Consider the following 25,648-nt stretch of genomic DNA (forward strand, 5'->3'; position numbering starts at 1 on the left):
CCCAAGTGGCCCCCTTCCACTTGCACATGAGCGACTTCCAATACCGTAGGCCGAAACATGTTAGGGACCAATGGCTTCTTAAGGGGTTCTTTCCCGGGTTGCTTTACCACCCGGAAGTATAGACCCTTTTCAGGTATAAACTGCAGCCCTTGGCCTCTGTTCCCTTCGCTCGCTGCGACTCGTGCATTTCTTAAAGTGGGGTCCAGCTCTTGTGCCAGCGAGTAACTGTCCCCTTGCTCATCTATCTTCCAATCGACAGCGACGGCATCATAACCTGTTCTTGACACTTTTTCTGTAGTGCCCCTTTCTCTGCCTGACTCTTGGGGCTGTGTCTGGCCAGAGGCATAATTTCTTCTCCCTAGAAGGGAGCGCTAGGCAACCAATTTTCCTTGATGCTCAGGAAGAGTTTTGGTATTAGTGCCACATCTGACCCGACCACTAGAGGTTCAGGGAGCACAGGTAGCACTGCAGCCTTGACTTTCAAGTCCTCCCCAGCCGATTTCACCCTGATACCTTGGGTCAGATACACTTTCACATCCCCATGCATACAACGTATCGGTATTAGTTCTCCCTGTTTGTTCCCAACACCTACCAGTTCTGCACTGACTGCAGCTTGCAGGCTTCCGGAGTCCAGCAGGGCTCTCATGGGGATTCCTTCCACTTCAACCTCACAGACATAGGGGTATTGCAGTCTGGGGTGTGGGCCTTGTTCTACTTGGTAGGGCCCAACCCGTTGTACATCAAATAGCCCAATATTCATGGGCTCAATTTTGCTCCTTTTTTAGCAATGCCAGGCAATGTGGCCCCATTCTCCGCATTCGTAACACTGTGGGCTTCTGGGAGGTAACCCATTAGTCCGGCCCGGTATTCCCGCTTCATTTTCTGGTGTCCATATCGTGGTCGTTCCTCCTCCCCGACCAAGTCGGTTAGCAGTGTTGGAGGGCCCTCCCACCATTCTATTAGTTGAAACATATGTCAGCACTCTACCCTGACCAGCCTTCTGGTATACTGAGGCTATATTAACGGCCTCTGTCAGGCTCAGATGGTGATGTTGTTTCACTCACCTTCATACCGGAGTGGCCAAGGTTTCCACAAACTGTTTTAGGATGATTCTCTCGACCATTTCTGGGGCCATTTACTCTATATTATAGCTGTTGTGGTGTCGCCTGTGGTAACAACTTTGTATCCCGGAACTTAACCCAGTAGGTTTCTTCGTCGAGGTCTAGCCTCTCCATGATGACCTTCTTCATATCAATGTAGGCCGTATCTCCACTAGGATTGGATGCCTGGTAGGCGCTTTTCATTTTCCCCGACACTGAGGGGGCCACATTGTGACTGCATCGTTCTGGCGTCCCTCTCAAAGTTCACAAAGAAATGCGCCAGGTTTTCAACGTACATACTTCTGGTGGCCGGTACCTGGGCCTGCCTACTGGCGGTTGCTGCCTCCGCTAGTTGTGCTTGCTGTACCTGAAGGGCCTGTTGAAACATTTGCCTGTCAGCCTGAGCCTGCTGACTACAGATCTGTAGTGCGTGCTGAAGTTGCTGTTGCCCTTCCGTAATTGTTTTTAGCAGACCCTCCATGGTGTTCTCTCCTCGGTCCCACTGCTGCCACCACTAGTCACCGCTTGGGTTGCGTTACAAGGTACTCTTAGACTCAAGGTAAGTTGTATGCAGTTTTTTTATTTTATTTCTTAACGGTTACTTATAAGTAGTCCAATATTCTGGGAGCACAGCAGTGGTTACCTCACCCCCTGCCCGGTCCCAGTTCTCCTACGTTAGTCCGCTAATTGGAAAGCACAGACTATCCTGGTTATGAAGGAATTCCAACGGTGGCAGCGTTCTGCTTAAGAGTTCACCCCTTTCCTCTGCCCACAACACCTTTTCTCTTTGGCAGGCTCACCTGCTCCCTCGTTGACAGCATTCCGCGTGGCACTGGCCCCTTGCTTCCCAATGTCCCCCGCAATCTTCGGCAGGCTCACCTGCTCCATCGTTGGCAGCGTTCAGCGTGGTAAATCCTGGTCTTACTCTGTTGCCTCTTCTACCCATTATTCGTGAGTTTGGGAATCGTTACCTGGCTCGCAATGCACTCCGCTCTGCCCCTGCATCCATTCACATCGGCCCTCCGGTACCGCGTTCCCTGGGCGGTTAATAAGCCCAGGCGAGCGCCTCTTCCACACCGTGACATGCAGTCTCCTCTGTTTCTTGTGGCATGACCTCCTCCTGGTGGGTCTCTTCCTCCTTTTTAAAGAAAAAAGACAGAGCCAATTCATTAACCCAACTCAACCTTTGTGCGCATTCGCACCCTCTCTCACACCTGGCAGTATTTTATTCTCGTAACCGTCACACACACCCTTATTAACCACTTTCTGTCCTCCGTGCTGCACACTGTGCTCCCTCGGTTTTCACCATCACTTCCTCACAGGCCACCTGCGAAATCCATTGATCGAATTGGGGCAAATTAGTCCCCAGGACTAAGTGGGTTGGCAAGTTGGGAATTACAGCCACTACAAGATATAATTCTGTTCCCAAGATGGTGAAGGGTAGTTTTCAATATGGCCATGCACATAGCCCACTTCCATTTCACCCATTCTCCTCCATTTTTGGGGAAGTAGTTTTTCCCTTCTAAGGTGACAGGGACCCGATAGGACGTTTCATTTCTTGTGTATAAGAATGTGTCAGGTTTTTGCTTATTCTTACTTCTTTCGTTTTCCGGGTGGTCTTCCTTTGGGTTCCCTTCACGGTTTGTTTTTATTGTACTAGATTCAGTGTAAAGAATGCAGGAATAGGATGGTTCAATCCTTTCTGTCTTACTGTGGTTATTCCCACTGAATGATAATACAGATGGAATGGTAGGGGGATCAACCTGGTTGAAGGGGCAATAGTTTAGCCTTTACAGCCCTTTTGGTCATGATTAAGAGGTGAGGTTATAATAGGGGGATGATCTCAATTTCCTCTCTTTCCTTCTCTTGTGCTTTCATTAACACCTCCTCTACATTCCATGCACAGACCTCCATGATATGGCCCCATTTCCACAGAATAAACAACGTTCTGCGCTGGAGGAATCTAGCTCATCAATGGGGACAATAGGAAAACCAGGGAATATTTCTCTCTGTGCCGACTTCAGTAGCAAATAAGATATTGGGTTGTCATTTAGGGTCTCCTGAGCTACTGTGGGAGCTATTTGGACAAGAGGGGTAGCAACCGGTTCTGGTGAAAGAGGTGGTGAGTTAGAAGGTATCTCTTCATTTCTTTCTCTCCTTCTGGTATCACCTGCATCTAGGGTTTTATTGATGGATTCTATATGTGTTGCTAAGCCTCAGAGTTGTACTAGGGCTTTAAGTTCATCGCTTCCCTCTTGTTTCAACTCAAGCCCGGGGTTATATGCAGGTATCTCAGTGGCAGTGACGGAGGATTTGTAGAGAATAGGACAGTGGATCTTTCCGCTCTTAGGCTTCACAGACAAGTGCTGAAAAGTGGATTGAACTTCCCCTTCTGACTCATGGACTTTAAGGTCGGCAGGGAAGGAGCCAACATATTTTTCTCCTGATTTAAGAGGACAGGACTTTTCCTTTGGTGTTACGGAATTGGACAGGTTGGTAGTCTCCCCTAGGGTGGACTTCCTATCTGGATCCCACCTTCTGTCTACTTTTGGGATCTTATCAAATATTTCTGGGATTGATTGGCGAGGGATTTCCATGATAACTTCGTAGACCAAGCATCCCATCAAGTCACCCCTTTTGATCTTAATTGGGTTGGATAAAAAATTAAATAGTATGTGCAGTCCACTTGAAGCTCGGTATGTCAGGCCAATCCCTTTACAAGACCAGTGACACACCGAGCTTCAACTGGACTGCACATACAATGACTGACACCTAACCAACCCCTAATCAAACTAACCCAACACCTAAACAATTCTGGTGCCGGTAATTCTGGCAGTTTGGGTGCCAGTATCTGCACATTTTGGCCGTGCCCACTGTATATTTTAAAACACTAACAGTCCACTAGCCATGGATGTGGCCTTCGGTTGTGCCCACTTTATATTTTGAAACAATAACAGACCACTAGCCATGGACATGGCCTTTGGCCGTGCCCACTGTATATTGTAAAACAATAACAGACCACTAGCCATGGCCTTCAGCATGCCCTCTGTATATTTTAAAACACTGACAAGCCTCCAGCCGTGACCTTTGGCCGTGCCCTCTGTATTTTTTAAAACACTAATGGCCCACTAGCCATGGCCCCAGGCCATGGCCACTGTATAATTTAAAACACTTAATATATTTATTTCCCTTTTTTTTAAAAAAAAAAAAGCTTTACCCCCCAAACCACAGCTATGATATCAATGTACTACAGATAGCTGCAGTTATCAGGAGAAATTGCTAATTCTTTTTTTTACCTGGGTTCCCAGTCCAGACCAGGTGCCCCTCTCTTCATGCCATGTTCCCCCCATTCCCAGAAAGTTATGTTTTCCTTCCCAGAACTCCCCATGTCCCCCCAAACCATTGTCCTTTGTGACGATCTTGTTTTCTTCTGTAGCAACGGTTATTCTGCCGAATAACCACAAAATCGTTTGTGCTGTTAACTTGGTCCCTCGCCAACTCCCAAATTTGGTGTTACACCCCCTCACACCTCTAGCTTTAGTGTTTTTTCCTGCTCCAAATGGCAATTTTCTACTTTTTGTTTTTGGGTATTCGTAGTTATCTCTTGGAACTCAAAAAGATGGCAGCTTTTTCATTTCTGAAAAGCCTCTAACCTGCAAAACACCATGGGAGATATCTCTATAATTTTGGGAGAAGGTGGCACCCCCTTCTCCAACAAATATTTTAAAAGTACTGGACCAAATAAGTCCAGTCCACCCCTGGATCCTGAGTCAATGCTTCGTGCCCAAGTTGTTTCATGCCTGGTCCAATTCCATCCAGAAGTTTGGACTGTGCGCTGGAGCAAAAATTGGGTTTTTTGTCTATGGGAAAATGAATGGGGATTAGGTCGAAACTTAATTTTTTGTTTAGTCAATAACTTCTTTATTGTTTAATGGATCTTTCCCAAAATGTCCAGTCTGGTGAGGTAGGGGGCGCAAGGGGGGTGTGGCGTTGTAGTGGGCTGGAGGTGGGAGGCTTGCATATTATTTTGTCTGTAAACTTTCAGCCAAATTCGTCGTACGAGTGAAGTTATTAGCAATTCCTTTTTTTGATATCCTATGGTACTCAACATGCAACATAATTATTTTATTTATTAATTAATTTATTGGGTGGGAAAGGAGGATGTGCTAGGTGTGTCAGGAAGGAAGTTCTATGGGGAGACCAGCTGCAAGTGCCAAGTGGAGGAAGTGCTAGGTGTGCCAGGAAGGAAGTTCTATGGGGAGACCTGCTGCAAGTGCCAAGTGGAGGAAGTGCTAGGTGTGCCAGGAACGAAGTTCTATGGGGAGACCAGCTGCAAGTGCCAAGTGGAGGAAGTGCTAGGTGTGCCAGGAAGGAAGTTCTATGGGGAGACCAGCTGCAAGTGCCAAGTGGAGGAAGTGCTAGGTGTGCCAGGAAGGAAGTTCTATGGGGAGACCAGCTGCAAGTGCCAAGTGGAGGAAGTGCTAGGTGTGCCAGGAAGGAAGTTCTATGGGGAGACCAGCTGCAAGTGCCAAGTGGAGGAAGTGCTAGGTGTGCCAGGAAGGAAATTCTATGGAGAGACCAGCTGCAAGTGCCAAGTGGAGGAAGTGCTAGGTGTGCCAGGAAGGAAGTTCTATGGGGAGACCAGCTGCAAGTGCCAAGTGGAGGAAGTGCTAGGTGTGCCAGGAAGGAAGTTCTATGGGGAGACCAGCTGCAAGTGCCAAGTGGAGGAAGTGCTAGGTGTGCCAGGAAGGAGGTTCTATGGGGAGACCAGCTGCAAGTGCCAAGTGGAGGAAGTGCTAGGTGTGCCAGGAAGGAAGTTCTATGGAGAGACCAGCTGCAAGTGCCAAGTGGAGGAAGTGCTAGGTGTGCCAGGAAGGAAGTTCTATGGGGAGACCAGCTGCAAGTGCCAAGTGGAGGAAGTGCTAGGTGTGCCAGGAAGGAAGTTCTATGGAGAGACCAGCTGCAAGAGCCAAGTGGAGGAAGTGCTAGGTGTGTCAGGAAGGAAGTTCTATGGGGAGACCAGCTGCAAGTGCCAAGTGGAGGAAGTGCTAGGTGTGCCAGGAAGGAAGTTCTATGGGGAGACCAGCTGCAAGTGCCAAGTGGAGGAAGTGCTAGGTGTGCCAGGAAGGAAGTTCTATGGGGAGACCAGCTGCAAGTGCCAAGTGGAGGAAGTGCTAGGTGTGCCAGGAAGGAAATTCTATGGAGAGACCAGCTGCAAGTGCCAAGTGGAGGAAGTGCTAGGTGTGCCAGGAAGGAAGTTCTATGGAGAGACCAGCTGCAAGTGCCAAGAGGAGGAAGTGCTAGGTGTGCCAGGAAGGAAGTTCTATGGAGAGACCAGCTGCAAGTGCCAAGTGGAGGAAGTGCTAGGTGTGCCAGGAAGGAAGTTCTATGGAGAGACCAGCTGCAAGTGCCAAGTGGAGGAAGTGCTAGGGGGTGGTCAGCTGCCAATGAATTAGTTCCGGTCTGAAGCCGTATATGCCAGTAGTGCACGGGCAAGTGCTAGGAGCGGGCGGGGGCTGAAGGCGATTGGGTGTGGAAGGCCAGGGCGCAGAAGGCGCGGCGACAGTCATGCTAGAATATATATATATATATATATATATATATGTATTCACTGAAAAACTTTTTTAAAGGGACGTTATGATTAAGTTGCACTAATAAAAACCTATGAAAACATTTGTAATGTCACCTTTGATGTCCTGGGTGTTAGTGTTAGCAGTGCACGGTGGTGGTGCGAGTTATGGTTGCTTAGCCTACCATAAGTAGCGAATTTCTGTTTTCTTTGGGTTTTACTTGTAACCATAATATGGAATCGATAGGTTGTTTTTCATTAGTGCAAACTAACTGTAATTTCCCTTTAAAAAAGTTTTTGCACTGAATTTGATTGGTTTTTCTTAGGGCAACTGAACCATAACATCCCTTTAACAACGTTTTTTCATTGAATTTCATAGGTTTTTATTGGTGCAACTTAACCATAATGTCCCTTTGACAAAGTTTTGTCAGTGAATTTCATGGGTCTCTAACAGTGAACGCTAATTTCCTAAACTTACTAATATCATACTTACCCCAATATAGCAACATGTTTGTCCAGTTTACAAAGTTTCACCTTAAAACTCTGCCATTCCCCTTATTCTAGCATAATTTTGAACACTTCTAAACACCATTTGCAACTTTTTTTTACAGTTTTTGTGTTTGTCGACTTCCACGAACGTCTGATGTCATCGAGGACTTTCCGGACAGTGTCACGTGACCACACGCGCATTATGATGACGTGTCTGCAAATGCGTCTGCACTCCGCAAACGGGTCTGTGCTTCGCAAACAGTTCGGAACTACACTTTTCAGCTCAACTAGGAGATTTGAAGCTCAAAATGTCCCCTTGCACAGCTCCTACACCTGTTCTTACTCATTATCAATTAACATTCTAGCACACAGCACATGCTTGGAAAAATATTAGCAGCTATTGCCATCCCTCCTCCCCAAGAGCCACCACCATCACCAGCTGAAGGACCAACACAACAAAATAATCGCAGAACCTCAAAAGACAATGAAGAAGACCAAGACGAAGAGGTGAAGGAAATGCCTACATCTAGCACCAAGAGATAATCATGGGTGTGGCAGTTCTTTACCACTGTTGGGAATATACCAAAGGCTAAACCTACCAAAGTGAAATTCACTGTGTGCAACGCTGTACTCAGTTGTGGACTACCTGGACAGTACTCCTACGGGACCACCTCCTTGTGCTGCTACACCAAATCCAACCACTGCAATGCTCTCAGAAAGGTTGCTCCGTGCTTAGCATGTTGTAGGCGGTCTTCCTCCACCTCATCTTCCTCAACCAATACTGTAACCACACAGCCTACCTCTGTGGGATACAAAATCCCACGAGCTACCTTGCTAAAAGAGGCTGTTGAGCCATATCTTTCGAAGACAACAGTACTCTATATACTGATACACAACACTCTGCAGGGGGAGCACTTTCAAAGTGCTTTTGAAGCTGTAATCAAGGCCCTTGGGAAACACTGCCACCTACCTTAGAAATAACACACGCGCAGCATCGCCCCCTTTCCACCTGCCCCTCCATATTAGTGCTTGATGCCTCTTCCCTCATTTCCCTACTCAACTGACATTCTAACCTCTCCTGCAAAAAAACAACAAAAATCAAAAAACAACAAAAAGTTTTTTCACAGTTAAAAAATAGACTCCATCAACTGTACATTTCTCAGTAAGGTAGTTAGATTCAATTACATTCTCCAACATTTCCATTAGCACTTTGTGTTATGCTAATGAGAATAATGGACAATTGTATACTAGAGAAAAATATAAAAGGCTTGAAGCAGTACTTTTCTCTAGCAGACAATATGGATCATAATCGATGGACCTTTACAACTATCCGCGGTCTCCACTAAAAGACCTGGATGGCACGTGCACACCATCGCGCAGGGCAGCCCTTTCACCCTTTTTAATGTTATCCACGGACATCACGCTATCCTCTGGTCCAATCGAAGGCCCGTCCGCAGAGCGAATAGGGAAGTAGGTCCGTGGACTGAACCCAGATATCACACATTTTGCTCAACAACTTTTTGGCCTTTTTAAAAGAAACGACTGGAAGGATTTACACCAAATTTAAAATAGCACTCTTCCGGGACCAAACCGCCGCTCCCGTTGCAAATCGGTGAAAATCTGTCCAGCCGTTTGGGCTATAGGCGTGAGTAAACTTTTTTTGCGTCTATGGAAAAAACCACACATTTTGGAATCCCACTTATAACTTTGCCCTCCTGCGCGAAACCTCACTAAACTTTGTGGAATCAATCCGACAGGGCCATATACTTTATTTGCAAAGTTTTGTGAGTATTCGGTCGTGGGGGTGATGTTATAATAAGCCGCCCAAAAAGTACTCTTCCTGTGGGTTGAGCAACTTAACCATAACTACAGGGCCACTACCACACGTGTGTGTATATATATATATATATATATATATATATATATATATATATATATATATATATATATATATATATATTACACGGCCACGCTAGTGGCCGTGTAGTTATGGTTAGTTATGGTTAAGTTGCTAATCCCATAGGAAGAGCACTTTTTGGGCAGCTTATAACTTGGCTCCCCCTGGACGAATCCTCACCAAACTTTGCAAAAAAAGTATATGACTGAATGGGGAAAAAACTTTGCTCACGCCTACAGCCCAAACCGCTGGACGGATTTTCACCAAATTTGCGGCAGGATGAGCGGCTTGGTCCCGAAAGCGTGCTTTTGTAAATTTGGTGAAAATCTGTCCAGTCGTTTTTTGTGAAAAGACTAAAAAGTAGGTCACAAAAAATAGTGATATCTATGTCTGCTCCGCGGACACATTTCCCTGTTCGCTCCGCAGACAGGACACCGATTGGCTAATCGGCTTGTGTCATGTCCGCGGACATGCGACTTGCTTGCTGATTGGCTGGAATGAAGCGTGAGGTGCATCGTATTGTGTTGATGCGTCCGCCATCTTGGATCCGTGGACATCCGCTGACAGCGCAGCGGCGAACGAGGGAGAAATACACCTTTGGCAAGTGTGTTGGTGTGTAAGAGTGCTTAGGGAGGGTGGGGGAATAAGAGATGGGTCAAATTCTGTATTTGTTTAGGTGGCAGGCACCCCTGATGTGTTCGTCATGTCCGCGGTTACCACGGCTGTCCGCGGACATAAAAAAAATGCGTTTCTGGCTATTTTAGTTTAGTATGATATTGGTTTTGGGTTGTTAGTACATTGTTGATTGTAATTAATATCCTGTATAAGTAGCCCATAAAGCACAGTTAAAATGTTTGATTCTATATAAGGTGCCCATATAGCAGAGTTAAGATGTTTAATTCTATTGGTGTGATCTATGGTTGTGGATATGCTGCGGTGGTTGTGGCCAGGGCCTAGAGTCTTGGGTGCATGGCCTGGTACATGCACCCAAGACTCTAGCCCCTGGCCACAACCACCACAGCATATCACACCCATAGATCACACCCATAGAATCAAACATCTATCAAATATTTGCAAACCTACAGTTTGTGTTGTGTTTGATTTGTATAGTTTGTATGTGAAGTTTTGGCTACGTCATGTCATTAAGATAGTATAGTTTGGTAACAATCACTGCAGTATAACATATCCATGGAAGTAAAACATTTGTATTGTGGTGTATGGTTCGATATTTGCTTCAATGGTTGTGTTATGGAGCAGTATTTATTAGTTGTATTTATCATAATATACTTACTGTTTGATTTTTTTTGATTGGATTAATTTTTTTCATGACGTGCGTAACTGGAGCAGATATTCTTTTTCAATTTCTGTGATGAAAGAAAAAATCATGTTAGTGTAGGTAGTTTATAAAGACTTATTACATTGCATAATAGACATTTCTGCTTTATTTCGACCCTCATATTTAGTAGTTTACAAACCAGTGTGATGAGAAATTTGCTCAGTTTCTGTGTTTGTTGCTTAAATCATTTGGTATGTGGGAAAAATAAAATCCATGTTGGATTAAAAAAAATCCCTTTTTTGTTATGGTACAGTACATTTTATACTTTGTTTTTAGTGTTTACTTGTTGTTTCTGGCTAATGTTCTATCTGTTGGTTGTTGCAGATTGTTATATACCTGTTGTCGAATTGTAACTGATTATAGTTTTTTATTTATATTATTAACTTTGCTAATATACCTGTTGGGTTGTTGCAGATTCTTGGGGCAGTTAGATACATGTTGGTGTATTCTGACTGTTTATTTCTTTTTATAATTTAGTGGTATTGATTTATCTGTTTGGTTGTTGCAAAATATTGGGGCTGTTAGATACCTGTTGGCGTATTCTTACTGTTCATTTCTTCTTATGGTTTAGTGGTGTTGACTTATCTGTTTGGTTGTTGCAGAATTTTGGGGCAGTTAGATACCTGTTGGCGTATTCTAACTGTTTATCTTTTTGTTATATTTTAGTGGTGTTGATTTCTTTGTTTGGATGTTGTAAAATCTTGGGGCAGATACCTGTTGGCATATTCTAACTGTTTATTTTTTGTTATATTTTAGTGGTATTGATTTATCTGTTTGTTTGTTGCAAAATCTTGGGGCAGTTAGATACCTGTTGGAGTATTTTAACTGTGTATTTCTTCTTATAATGTAGTGGTGTTGATTTATCTGTTTGGTTGTTGCAGAATTTTGAGGCAGTTAGATACCTGTTGGCGTATTGTAAGTGTTTATAGTTTTCTAATTGAAGTTGTATTAATGTTTATGCACAGATTAGTTATTACATTTTGGTTTTAAGAATATTAAATAAGTGTTTATAAGATTTGCTGGTAATCTTTGCTTTAGAGTAATGGTATTATCATTACATTCGAACCATCCACAATTCTTTTTTATATATGCAGTGTAGTGACCTGCATTGGTTGTGGCTCCTGCATGGTAGATTATACCTATTGTTGTGAACGTTTTCTTACCAAGTGATACTTGACCATGTGTGAATCCAGTCAGCTTGCAGTGGTTTTTGGTACCATCTGCATTGTAACATAAAAGCATTGGTATTACGTATTTACTATGTGTTTGTATTTGTAAGGTAGAGCGATTATCTGAATTGCAGGTAGTAGTACATATCTGCCATGGTTTGCATTTTGTACAAGTTGCTGAAATGGAATGGATTCATAGTTTGGTATGGATACATACACAAAGTGTTCATTAGGGATTTCTTCCTCTGCCACATTGTTGCAGAGAGTGCATGTATGTTTCCACATGTATGAAATCTGTAAGATTTCATTTATAGGTATATTTTTGTTTTCCAGTACTTGTAGTAAGTACATTATAAATTCTTGTGGATCTTCTTGTGAGTTTATAGTGAATTTCACCATTCCAGCACAGTAGTCCAATTCTTGTCTTATTCCATGAACACTTTAAGTGTTGTCACGAATGTTGGTTGCATTTCTATGAAGTACTAACATTTGCAAACACAATTGGTCTGTATTGTGTAAGTAAATGTTGTCAATAGTTGGTGGCAATTGAAATAGAATATTTATTGCTACATTTGCATATCAATTTACACCAGTTAAATTTGAACATTTGAATGGACCAGCTAGTTCTGTGTGCAAGTCATTTCTTTGGAGTGTGTGTTGCTTCTTTGAAGAAGTATCTGAGTTATTTTGAGTAGTACATTCTTCTTTGGTTGTAGTAATTGATGACGTTTTAGCTTCTTTTACTCTCTTTGGAGGATTTGCAGTGAGATCCTGTTGCATTTCTGCTTGAAGTAGTTTTCTTTTATAACGTTTTGCTTTTTGTGGAACAGGATAGGTTTTTAGATGGGGGTGTACAGTGCACGTAGTCTATTGTATTCTAAAATGCAAGGAATATCAGCATTTACTTTACTTGCATCAAAGTTGATTAGAAATAGACCGTCAAGTGTACGTAAGCGTGATAGTGCTACGTAGCTCATGCCTTCTTTAAAGACTGTGTTCCCAATATCTATCAATACTTTATCTAGGGTAAGACCTTGTGATTTGTGAATGGTGACTGCGTATGCTAGAGAAAATTGCTCTCTGCCTACATACATGTCTTTGAAAAGAAGGAATCGAGCTGTTGAGCGTCCTATTCTTTTTACTTCTGATAGTTTGTCAAAGAGAATATTGACAAACTGAATGTTGTTGTGACGTGGGTATGTTTGAAAGCCAACAACTGTACCAAGTACTCCATTAACTAGTCATTTGCTCCACGTCAAGGTTACGTTTAAGCATTACTCTACAGTTTAAAGATCATTTAAACATTTTCTCCAAACCAGCTGTGTTGGAGATAGTGTCATCCCATGTACATCCAGTTTGTCTGTGGAGTAAAATTCAATTATTGGTTGCATTTCTTTTTTCAACATTGTTTCATTGAACTTGGAACAGCTTGCAAGAGTTGGCATCAAGGACATTTTTGTGTGCTAATTGTTCCATGCCATCAGTAGCACATGAGTTATGGCCATAAAGTGCATGGATGTGCTGGGTTTTTAATATTGCTTGTGCTTCTTGAGATAGTACACCAACTCTAATACTTTTAAAAATGTTGGCGTAGGTGAGGTATGCAGACTGGCACATGTTTTCTGTTAATTCTCTGTATTGGAAATGTTTCCAAAGGTTAACATTTCCTATGCTGCCAACAGTTTTACGGCAGAGTTTGTGTCCTAAGGTTTTAAAAATAGGTTAATCTTTCACTGGTGTCAAATGAAGAAGATCTCTGAAAACAATAATGTGTTTTCCTCAAAAGAGCTCTTCGTAGTTTGTTTTGAGTACTTCTTGTAATCTGAGGTGAATCAAAGCCAAAGCCAACATTAGATTGGAGACCATGCTCACCTCATCTATTAGCAGCATTTTCATTTGTTGTAACACTCTGCGTAGTTCTATTGCAGCTTCTGTAGAAAGTTTGTAATATTCTAATTTGTTTTGGTGTTCTACTGGAAGGAGTAGTAATCAGTGTAAAGTGACACCGCCTATGTTGTAGGCAGCTAAACCTGTGGGGTCGATTACAACAGCTGACAGTTTGTTGTTTGTCAATTGTTGAAGGAACTTGCTGATGATTTTGATTAAGACTGTTTTGCCTGAACCAGCTTCACCACTGACATAAAGTAGTATAGGTTTTTATTTTGTAATTTTGGCAGGTACATTCTTTATTTTCATGTTGTACACCATGTGCAATTTCTTTTGTTATTCTTGAAAAATGGTGCACTGCTCTTTGTTTAGTTTTGATTGTAGTACAGTGAAGACTTCTGTATCTTCTTCATAGTGGCAAATGTTGTTTTCTACTTTTGTCATAGCTAATTCTGCCTCAATTGCTATTAGTGGCTGTCCCAGTGGTTCTTGGTTTCCTGTTACAGAAGGTTGACTACTGTCGGAAGGGTCTTTATCTAGTTGGGCCTGGAGTTCTTCTTTGTGTTGCTATTCATTGTGCAACATTGTTTTGTACTGTGTAAAGTTTACATCGGTTGTAGTGCTTTCATTTGCTTTGAAAGCATCTTCATAAGAGTCATAGATACCTAGTATACCTTCTTCTTTTCGCCATGGTTTAAAAAGCTGTAGCAGGGACATGTAATATAGTTCTTTATGTTGAGGAGTTTTTAATGACAATTTTATATGATTAATGAAGTTCCTTTTGGTAGGTTTCACTAAGATTACTTCACAATTTGTCACTCTGTATCTACCTTTGTTTCATCGGGTTTTATATTATTTTTGTATGTGAAGATTTGGGCTATGTGGTATAGACACATGGTTTCCAAAGCGGTACTTCTGTTTGGGTAGTACATGTCTAGTAAATTGTTTTTCAAAATGTCTTGGCTGTTGGGATCATTTTTGGCTATTGTTTCTATGTCGTCGTATGATTTCAGAACTCTTTCTCTAGATTTAGCAGAACCAAGACTTAGCCATACTATATTTTCAGATTTTCTTTATAAAGCAGTACCGGTTAAATGATCTGCAGCTTCAGAGCAGCCACATTTTCTATGGGAGAGCATTTTTATCCCTAAGCTGTACAAGTTCTGAGAAAGTGTTTTGTCCGATGATAGGTCATTCCAGAGGCAGCTCTGTTTTTTCTGCTTTGGTGAAGTACGCTGTAACATACCATGCAACTGCAGTGGAATTGTCTGCAATGTACTGCACATCTATGTTTGTATTCCATAAGAGGCCAATGATTGCATTGTAATCATTGATATATTTTGCTTCTTCTGTTCTTTTTATGTAATATGTGTTCTTAGGTGATTTACCTTTAACACTATGGCCCTCATTACGACCCTTGCGGAAAGCGACTGACCGGAGCGCCACAGCGTAAATAGCGTTTCCGCCATTGTACGAAGGAGCAAAGTGCGGCCCATTCCGACCCATCGGGCACGAGCACCACGCCACGGCGGAAGTGCAAAGTCCGCGATGGCGGAAATGACCCCAAAACGGCCCACACCGCCGCCGTACGGCGCCCTAGGTGCAATACCGCCACCCCTCTTAGCGGTCACCGCAGTGTGCGCCTACCGGAAAGTACGGTGCCCGGAAATATACGGAAACGGAAGTTAAAACATGGGCCCGGAACGGGAAACATCCCGGCGTACACCTATAAAAACACCAAAACCACACAACCACTAAAATCACTACCCTGAAACACACCCCAACCCGTCAACCACCCTAGCGAAACCAAGAAAAATGGGAAAAGTAGCGAAGAAAGCGTGCGACCGCAAGCGGCAGGTCCACTTCTCCCGTGAGGAACTCACCGTGCTAACAGAGACCCTCCAGGAGAATGCTGCCGTCGTCTTCTCCACGCAAATGACCAGGACGGCACTTGCAAACAAGAAGGCCATATGGGCTCTGGTGGCACAGCGGGTAAGTGCGGTGGGGACCGCACCCCGCACCCCACAGCAATGCCGCAAGCGATGGGACGACCTGCGGATACGCGTCCGCAGCATCCTCTCTGCCAACCGCAACATTGCCACAGCCACCGGGGGAGGTCCTGAATCACCCATCAAGTTGACCCCCTGGGAAGAAATCTGTGCCTCCACCATCGGAATGGAGAGCATAGAGGGAGTCGGAGGGATGGAGAAAGGAGTGCAGACATCCGAAGATTCAGGTAGGTGGGCCAGATAAAACAATGCCAAATCCACACAGTCCATCCATGTGAAGTACCATGCGTCCACATAGTGCAACAGAAACACATGTCCAGGAGAACGTCCACACACATCGGCCTGAAAGCGCACGTCAAAACCCACAATAAATACATAAATAATTAAAAACCCCTAATACACGCACTACACGTGCAGCAGGCACACCCTAACTGCAGGCTGCCAAACAACTGCACCCTCACTCCACACACAAATCAAAGCACCTCCAAGACCCCGACCCAAATCACCCTCAGGTACCACCCCAATGCATGTGATACAATGCCATTCCAATTCCCACTGACCCATCAATAACCCTCGCCCTCCTTTACTCCACCACAGGGTCCGATCCAAACGACGAGCTACAGGACACCCCTACCAGCACACCTGCAAAGAGGGCCAAGACCAACGGCCAGAGACCCTCCACCTCAGCTGCACGCATCAAGACACGGCAGCAGCACAAATCAGGTGGCAGCACAGAGGAGGGAACATCAACAGGCACCCCAGCAGCCAGCATGGCCACAACACCACCACCACAGGTCCCCCCAATGGATGCCACAGAAGGCACTGCCTCTGGTGGCAGCAGCACCATAGGTGACACCCCATTGATGGCAGCATGCTCGGACACAGAAGACGGGGATGTCGAGGTCAGATCCATCCATGACCTGTCCCAATCCCCCTGTCTGTCCCATCCCGTACAACATGAGGATACCACGCAGGTGCAGCCACAAGACGACGACTGGCCATCCCCCACAAGCCCTGTGGCAAGGCAACATGAGGACAACAGCCCCTCTGTGACACCACCGCAAATGGCCATGGCCCAGCAGAGGCAACAGTCCCTCGACAAGTTAATCGTCCAACAGCAGCAAATGGCCACACTCCTCAAGGGCCATGCCGATGAATGTGGGGGCACCAAGGCAGACATAGAAACATCAACAGAGACACTTAGGGCAGAAATGGAGAGAGGTACAGAGACGCTAAGGGCACAAATTGAGAGTAGCACCGAGAGCCTGAGAGTCCAAATGGAGAGTAGCACCGAGAGCCTGAGGGGGGAACTGCATGCGACGTCCAAAGACGTATGTGCCGAACTTGCCGCAGTGCGCCGTGTGCTCACTGAGCTCTCGCAAACCCTTAGGGACATGCATGGACGTGAGCAGGCAGACACATCATCCGTTGCAAGTTCCGTCCAGGGCAGCCCCCAACGTAGATCTGGAAGGAACCTGCGCTCCACAGGCAGGGGTGCCCCTGATACCCGCAGAGGGGGCATGCAATAGCGACAGCCCACTGACAATGAGCATCTTTGGACACTGGTGTTCGGGGGGGAGGTAGGAGGGTGGAGGGGGTGTGTTGGGCTCACTTGGGTGGCGGGTCGATAGGGTGTTCAACATGATATCACATATGCCATAAAAAGTGCACGATCAACCAATGAGAAGTGTGGACATTGATCTTTGTGTACTAGCCCATCATAGGCGTACAGTCCATATTGTGCATGTCCCAGACACACGCAGTGCCACGAGTCCCGTGTCCATGTATCAGCCACCAGGCGTGAGTGCTAGAAGCATACATCAATGAGATGCTGACGAATGTCACGGCCCTCCGGTGCCTCGCAGACTCCATGAGGTGCTGCCACATCCCCACCCTCATCATGACCATCATCAGGTGCTTGCAGTTCTGCGTCAGGGGGCATGGGCACATTTCTACGTACGCACATGTTGTGGAGCATGACACATGCCATCACCATCTTTGCAACCTTCTCATGGCGGTACAGGAGTGCCCCGCCAGACCTGCTGAGGCAGCGGAAACGGGTCTTCAGTAGGCCGAATGCCTGTTCAATGACTACACGGGTACGTGAGTGGGCATGGTTGTAGTCCTCCTCATGCTGGTCCCGTGGGTTCCGGACTGGTGTGAGGAGCCATCTCTTCAGTGGATATCCAGCATCACCTGTATGTGGACGAGAAACGTATGATGTGGAATGCCATTGATACGTACGCACACCCCCCCCCCCCTTCCTGGCAGGTCATTGCCAATTCACATACCCCACATCATCATGCATGTAATGAGACTCACCGAGTAGCCAGGATCTGTTCCCTGCGTGTCGCTCCATGTAGCGTGGTATTGTAGAGTTCCTCAAGACCATAGAATCATGGGTTGATCCAGGGAATCGGGCACAACAATGTGTAATGATCCTGTTGGAGTCACACACCATCTGTACATTCAGGGAATGAAATTGTTTTCGGTTGCGGTACTGGGCCTCCATGGCATGTGGGACGACCAATTCAACATGGGTGCAGTCGATGGCACCAATGCAACCCGGTATGCCGGCAAGTGCATGGAATCCCACTTTTGTGTTGGTTATTTCCTGCTCCGAGCGTGGTAGAGAGATGTAGTCGTCTGCGTGCTTCAGGAGGGCATCGAGCACTTGCAATAGTGTCCGTGAGAACAGTGGCTGAGAAATGCCATGCAACTGTCCGACTGTGTGCTGGTAGGTGCCTGTGGCCAGGAAGTGGAGTACAGACACCACCTTCAGTAGGGGTGGGATGGCGGTTGGGCTATCTATCATGCTGACAAGGTCAGCCTGTGTCATGTCCACAATGGCGGCTATGGTGTCCCGGTCCAGACGGTAGAGGGTGTGGATCTGCTCATCAGTGAGGTTGAACGGATGTGCTCGGAGGCGTTGAATTGCGGGCTGCCTGCGTAGTGGTAGTGGCTGTGCTGGTGGGCCTTGCTGGCCCTGCCTTGGCCTCCTCCTCCTCCTGCGTCTCCTCCGTGCGGCTGGTTGTAGTTGGTGTTCGTCTACTTCTTGGAGTCGGAGCACTTGCAGTGCTATCAGGTCCCCCAGGGCCAACATCGCGAGTCCTGCCGGTAGCATTTCGGTGTGGTTGTGGGAGGAGACTGGCTGTGCAATTTATGTGTTTTCAGGCTGTATGGCCTCCACCTGTGGTGATTGATTCCACCTGTGCAAACTGCTCTCCCCTTTGGCCGAGCACGTCCCGCGCACAACGCTGCAATTCGGGGAATTGTATCTTGCTATTGCAATCATGTATTTGTACCCGATGGCCGTGTAAGATTGGTTGATATGTTCATTCTGCTGTGGTCCCATTGTTTCACATACTATCTGTGCAGTCGCGAACAGACTTGTGAGGGGTCAGTGGGACGTAGTACTCGAGTAACGGTGGGCCCTCATGCATCACTGTACCGAGTTGCAACGACGGGCGGGGCGTCCCATTCGTGGGTGAAGGCAGTTGCCATTTTCACACACAGCCGCACTCGATGGAATGATTAGTGATTTCAAACGGCCACAGATGCCTTTTCGACGTGATGTTGCAAATGAGGAATTCGAAGGGCGGCGCTTTCGGTTTCCAGCTAGCGGCGAGGAGATGCCCACAGGTCTGACTGCAAATATAACGTTCTATTGTTCAATGTCCTTGAGACAGGGCCCATGGCGAGGGAGCAATGATTGATATGAATAGTTTGGGATGCGCAATAGCTACGTGGGCGATGAGGCCGTCCGTTCCCAAATACATGTTACTTCACAACACTGGATTTACGGGCTGGGGCACTGTGGATTTAGCAGGCTGCATAACGCACAGACTCAATGGATGTTTCTAATGTTATGTGAGTAATTATTCAGGCATTTTGATCCCGGGATGAGGGAATGATGGATGGATGCATGGGCAGGTGATTTGATACAGAGTTTGCCATGTACAGGGCTTCTTGGGATCTATCCGCCTCCCCTACGCTATGTGATGCAGGGCTGCCATAGTGGGACCATCGTCCATCTGGCCTTGTTGAGCCCTCCCTGTCTCGAGGCGCCCTCAGACACTCGTTTGTGATGGTGTTTGCACCTCGATATAGATGGTTATGAGTCGCAAGTGGTTTTGGGGTGGTGATGTTCCTTTGGAGTGGGCTAGCATGCATATGGCTGTGGATTTCGTGTGATCATTGAAGTGAGTTGTTGGTATGTAGTTCTGATGGCCATTCTGTTCTTTTTCTTTTCTTTTGGTTGACAGGTATCTCCTCCCCTTTTGCCACTGCCATCTGTATGCCACTCCTGCAGATGGATTTTACTCCCGACACCTGCTGCTTCGTGTTAATCAGTGGAGCAGCATTACGATCTTATGGGACGATCGCCAATGGGCCACATGCCCTTACGCAGTACTGGTGGCTCGGAGCAACATTTCGGCCTTTCAGCTGGACTAGTGCCTCCCCATTGGGACGGCCCTGCGGTTCTGTGCGCTTCCATGTTGCCTTTTCGTACGTGAATGTGGCTCTGTGTACCATGGGGGAACAGGGCGACACACAGGTAGTGGCTGGTCATTTCTTGCGGAAGCAGCCCACAATGGTGATTAGTGTTTTGGAGTTCATGGCCTGATGGCTGTATGGGCTTGGTGATTTTGATGTGCATTAAATTTCTATTCTGATTTGGCCCGTGTAGCGTTTTTCTTTGCAAGTGATGTGGCATATGCCTATTTGGGGGGCGATGTATTGTGAGGAGATCTGCATTGGGTTCCAGCTTCGGGGTTTAGTTGCGTGGTACTGTGCTGTGCGCGTTTGCCTACGAAGCCCAGTGAGGTCAGGGATGGGGGCTGCCAATATGCCAGTTTGAATGTTGTCATGCTCAGGGGCGGGGGATTGGGTTTTGTGTAACAGATGCCGGTCAGCCAGGTGGACTGGTTGAATGATGTGGTTTTCGGAATATTGCTGGTCACAGGTGCCTGTGTTTGCGTGCGTTTCTTGGTGGGGGACTGTGGTCATGTCCATTGGGATGGCTTCTGTATTCGTGCCATCTGTGCCCTGCAGCTCCCATTGGCCCCTCTTGTGTTTCTTTTGTTCGTTGGCATGCATGGGTGACTTGTACATTTCAATGGTTGCATTGTGGCTTCATTGCACCTACGGGGAGTTGTACTTTGTGGGCAGGGAGCGGTGTACAGGCACTCAGTGGGGCCGTTTACGGTTGATTCGCGATGCCGTACTTCTCGCCATGGCGGAATGGTACATTCCGCCATGCCTGATGGCGTTAGGTACATGTCCGCTAGGGTCGGAATTGGCGTACCGTTGCACCATGGTGGTGTTTGCGGTTTGGCATGGCGCGCGCGCGCGTGCTTGGTGCAGTTAGCGTTGGCGTTCACTACGGTGTCGCTAATGGCTTCGTACTTGCGGTGACGGGTCATAGTCGCACCGAGCGCTATTCGATGGCGGTATTGCATTTCCGCCATCGTTTTTCGATTTCCGCCAGGGTCGTAATGAGGGCCTATGTCTAACTGAAGACATGAAGTTGTTTACTTCACCTGTTTCTGTAACTGGTCTTGGGAATCCAAAGCGGAATTTGGTGTAGTATTTCCCTTTGTTTTTGTATTTGCAACAACAATATTTCCCACATTTGTGTCTTTGAAATTGTATAATTTGTGCATGAAGATCACTATTTGTTGCTTCTGATGGAATTTCACATGTGAAATATTTTTTGATAAACTGTAAAACAGTGAAATCACTGTCTTGACCAAATTTAGGAGCATCTTTAATCCATAAAAGCATGTGGATATGTGGTGCTCCTCTGGCTTGGTATTCTTGTCTCCAAAAGAAGTGCTGCACTTCTCCGAGGGGAGGAACAGTTTTACTACAAATAAAGTATAGCATAGCAATGAAGCGATCATGGAAATATCTTGAAACATCAACAGGATCTAGAGAGCAAAGTTCTCCAGGTGTTAGTATATCTATGTTTGTTTTGTTTTTGTTTGCTATACGTAGGAAATCATGTAAATCTTCCCATGCATATTCTGCACAATTTAATGTAACAAACCAAGTGGGTGGGCCAAGGTTTCTTATCATACAATGTACATCTCCGTGACGTCTGAACCAGTACTCTTTGGTAGCATGCATGTTTGCTAACAGATTTGTAATGCTTGATTGTAGAACCTCATCTTTTTCTTGCACTTTTTGTAGTAATTGCATAGCTGACATATTTTGAAATTGGGTACCTGATTTTAATTTGTGTGCAACTCCGTAGCATAGAGTTGTTAGTTCACTTTCAAAGAGTAGGTGGAATATGTATTCCACATTTTGTCTAAATCTGGGATCCTCAGAATACATTTGTAACGAGTGGTATTCTGATGCTGTTATCTGAATGGGTCTATCATCGTACCTTCCTCCTTTTCCAGTAGGAAAAAATAGAGGAAAAGCATGTACTTCTATACTTTTTTCCCATATGCTGATTGGTGATCCTTTGGTTTGTCGCATTTGGTACGTTTATAGTGCATCATCTATGGTGTCACTAGAGTGTAATGGATGAATTGTATAATGGTCTAAAATATTTGATAGTGTAGCAGGATCTAGAAGTTCAAACTGACAAGTTTCTGGTGACTCTTGAATTATTTCAGCGGTTTCCTTCAAGTTTTCTTCAATATTCATTTCTTTGTAGTATTCATTATTGTCTTTTAGATGTTGCAAAGCTTGTCTAACTTTATGTAAGTCTACGAGTTGTTGCCAAATTTTTCTGTCTTTTGTAGGTACACCATTTACAAAGACAATTAAAGTTTGCTCTATTGGATGTTGTACTCCCAGAGTGTTCACATTTTCTTTCAGATCTAATGGTAAATAAACTACTTTGCCAGGAATGCCTTTCACTAATTCAGAGGGAGGTAATTTTGCTATTTTTGGTTGAAGGTGTATTATTGCTTGAAATGGGTGCACTGTTTGAATTATGATGCTCTCATATACATTGAGTTGTTGCAGGGGTTTTGGTAGTGGGAATAATTCCAAGTTATTTGTGATAGCACGTGAAGGAGTTTTGTTGTAATTGCAAAGTATTAAGGGGTCATTTATTTCATATTTGTTTTCTGCTATAAGGTACAGAGCTAATTCAAACCATTTGGAATCTTCATTGTCTTCTATTTTGCATGTTACGTCTACAGTTTTTGTGTTACTTTTATAAAAAGTTCTGCGGCAACACACACACACATGATTTGGTAATTCAGCGGATGTACTTTTAAATTTTAGTATTTCTTTTTTGTATGTGTGTAGTAGAAGGTTGCCATCTGTACAATTGTTGCTAGTCTGTTGTAAAGGTATTGCATTTTGTAAGTGGCTTTCACTTCCAAAATATTTTCTCTGGATATGCTCTATTTCTTCAAGTAGGTCTTTCGCTGTACCATGTAGAAGATTGTTATTTAAATTGGCTAGTGCTAAAGCAGGACTTTTAGCCTAGTATAGTTTATAGACTAGATTTCTTATAGTTGAATGATGTGTTGATATAATTTTGATATGATGGAAGGTGCTTTTGCAAATAGGTCCTGAAATGCAGGCTAATGAATGTCCTTGTAGTCCTGTGTGTTTGCGCACTGGACAGGTATCCATATTTTGTAGTAGTTTCATTTTGATTTTTTCTTTGCCTTTCACATACTGATTGAGGAACTGGCATAAACATTTGAAAGATTTTTTTGGTAATGTTACACATTGACATGCACGGCCATTTATATACTGGACATTCTGGTTCAGTTGAATGGAGAGGTGATACTGAATTTTCTGGGGACATTTTTGTAAGCAGTATTTCTTGTTCCATAATGGTATTATTACCTTTTTCATAGCCTCTTCCACTGCTATGTATGGCAATTATGTTTGTTTGCTTTTGTTTGTATGCTTCTTCATTGAAATATGATTCTGTTCTGGTGGTGTGTCTCCATTCACCTCCACAGATATTTAAGAAGTTATTTTTGTTGACATTCCGTTTATTTAGAAATCTTTTTTGTAATTTAGTAGTTAGCTTTGTTAGTGCTTTCATTCTGTTTAACACTAAAATAAAATAATTTTCTTTTGAGAAGGATTGCACTGTCTATCAAAGCTTCTAAAATTAATTTTGCTACGGTAGGTTTTAAGGGTTGTGCATGATTTCTCTCCTGTTTTTATAAGATTTTGAAGGACTCTGTGGCGGAACATTTTTTCTAATATACTTTTTTTGGTATGGTTACTTGCCACTACATCAAGATTTATAGGAGCAGTGTTAGCAGTAGTGGTAGCTGAATTGTTGTTAATCACTTTTTGTTTTGTTTTACATTTTGAAAGAGGAGGGAAAGGTTTTGTACCGGAAGCTTGTTTTGTTTCGCTTAATGACTCTATTAGATCTTTTGTTTGAACTTTTTGTACAAATTCTGCTAGAGATGGATGCTTATTTTGGACACTATTATTTTCATTTGTTCTACTTCTGCGTTACTTTCTACAGACTTGGTTCTTGGTAGGCATTCTTTGGGGTCTGTTGAAAAAAAGAAGGTATGGGTTGGGCTGTTCTGCAATGTATGTGTGCTGTGTGCATGAGCGTGTGAGTAGATGGTAAGGATGTATTTGGTGGTGTGTGATTGTGCATTGGGAGCTACAAGTAGTTGGGAAGGCTATTCTTGTATTTGTGTGTTACTATACTTGGGTTCAGATGACAGTACAAATTAAGCTAGCGGTGAGGAGAAGTACTAATACTAAATCTAATGGTATAGAATTAAAACAGTTCTTTGTTCTGTAATACTAACATTCTAGGGGCTGAGTTATGTCATTTGTGCATTGAAAAACGAGGATTTGTGTGCTATTCCACCTGTTAATTGCTGTTTAACAAATAGGGATTTGTGGGCAGAATGGTGTACAAATCTCTGTTTTTTGGCACACAAATTCCATGAATCAACTGCACAGTGAGTTTGAGTAACAGTAAGAATATTATGGTAGTATTGTACTTACTTTTTTGTTTGGAATGAGCAGGATTCTTCTGAGTTGTTGTTTGTACTTCAGATGCTGCTGCTTTTCAGGAGAGTGGTCTTCACTGCAATTGTAAAAGAAAGAAGTTAGTAATTTTGTGTGTTTATAGCACTGATGTTAATTTAGAGGTTGATTTTTATGTTTTAGTAGTAGTATTCTTGTTTGATATATGAACATAGTGTGTACATGCAGTTTCCTTTGACTATCTGCAGATTTTATATTTTACTTACAATATGTTAGTTCACAATGCTTTGCAAATGAGTAGAAAACTAAGGGTATGAAACTCACTTGGTTTTGTAAGGGTGTGTTATTGAATGTTAGGAGAAAGAAGAAATAATGATATACTTAGAAAAGCATTTGTATAATTATACTGTTATTTCTTCCATCTTTTAATATTATATTTTTTTAGATAGCTGTGTGTGTAAAAATAAATTAGATAGCAGACAGGTTTGGAAGTGAGAGTTGATTATAGCAGATGGGAAAAATGACAGTACTTTTTTTATATAGGTTATACAAGTTAAGTGGAAGTTACTCTGTTTATATGCATCGATGAGAGTTGTTCATGTACTATGCAGAAAATATGTATACCTGTAGTTTGTATTCTTGCATGTGGATATACCTGTAGCTGTAAGTAGAAATCTTGGAGACTTGTACATTCGTTTTTGTAGTAGGTGCTTTCCAATGATATGAGACTTGTACTCAGAGTGATCAACAGTACATTTGAATTGTTGAACTCTGATGATGGAGTTAGATGTAGAGGTCTTGGCTGTGATTGGTGGATGGTTGTGTGACTGCTTAGCTGTATCTAATGATGGAATGGCACAGAGACTGAAGTGGAAAGGGTAGAAGGGCTGTGTAAGAGTTACACTGTCCGCAGACACCGCAGCTGTCTGCGGACAGGGCGTGCCACATCCAGGGTTTTCCTGCAAATCCAGCATGGAACGGAGACTGTAGGGATCAGCCAATAAGATGTTGAGGTTGTGGATTTGTGTTGAAAGAGACTATGGGCCTCATTCCGAGTACGGCGCTAACCAATGGCGCTATTAACGCCTTGGTTGACGCCGTACCCGGAACGGCAGCGCCTTGGTGGATGGCGGAATCACCGCCCCATTCCAAGGTTGGCGGGGCGGTAATTCCCCATTCACCAAGGCTCTTCCCCATTCCCAAATGAGCCCCCATAGGGCTCAATGGGAATGGGGAAGATGCA

Source organism: Ambystoma mexicanum, chromosome 8 (genome assembly GCF_040938575.1).
Source record: "Ambystoma mexicanum isolate Mex_15411 chromosome 8, UKY_AmexF1_1, whole genome shotgun sequence".
NCBI classification, from domain to species: domain Eukaryota; kingdom Metazoa; phylum Chordata; class Amphibia; order Caudata; family Ambystomatidae; genus Ambystoma; species Ambystoma mexicanum.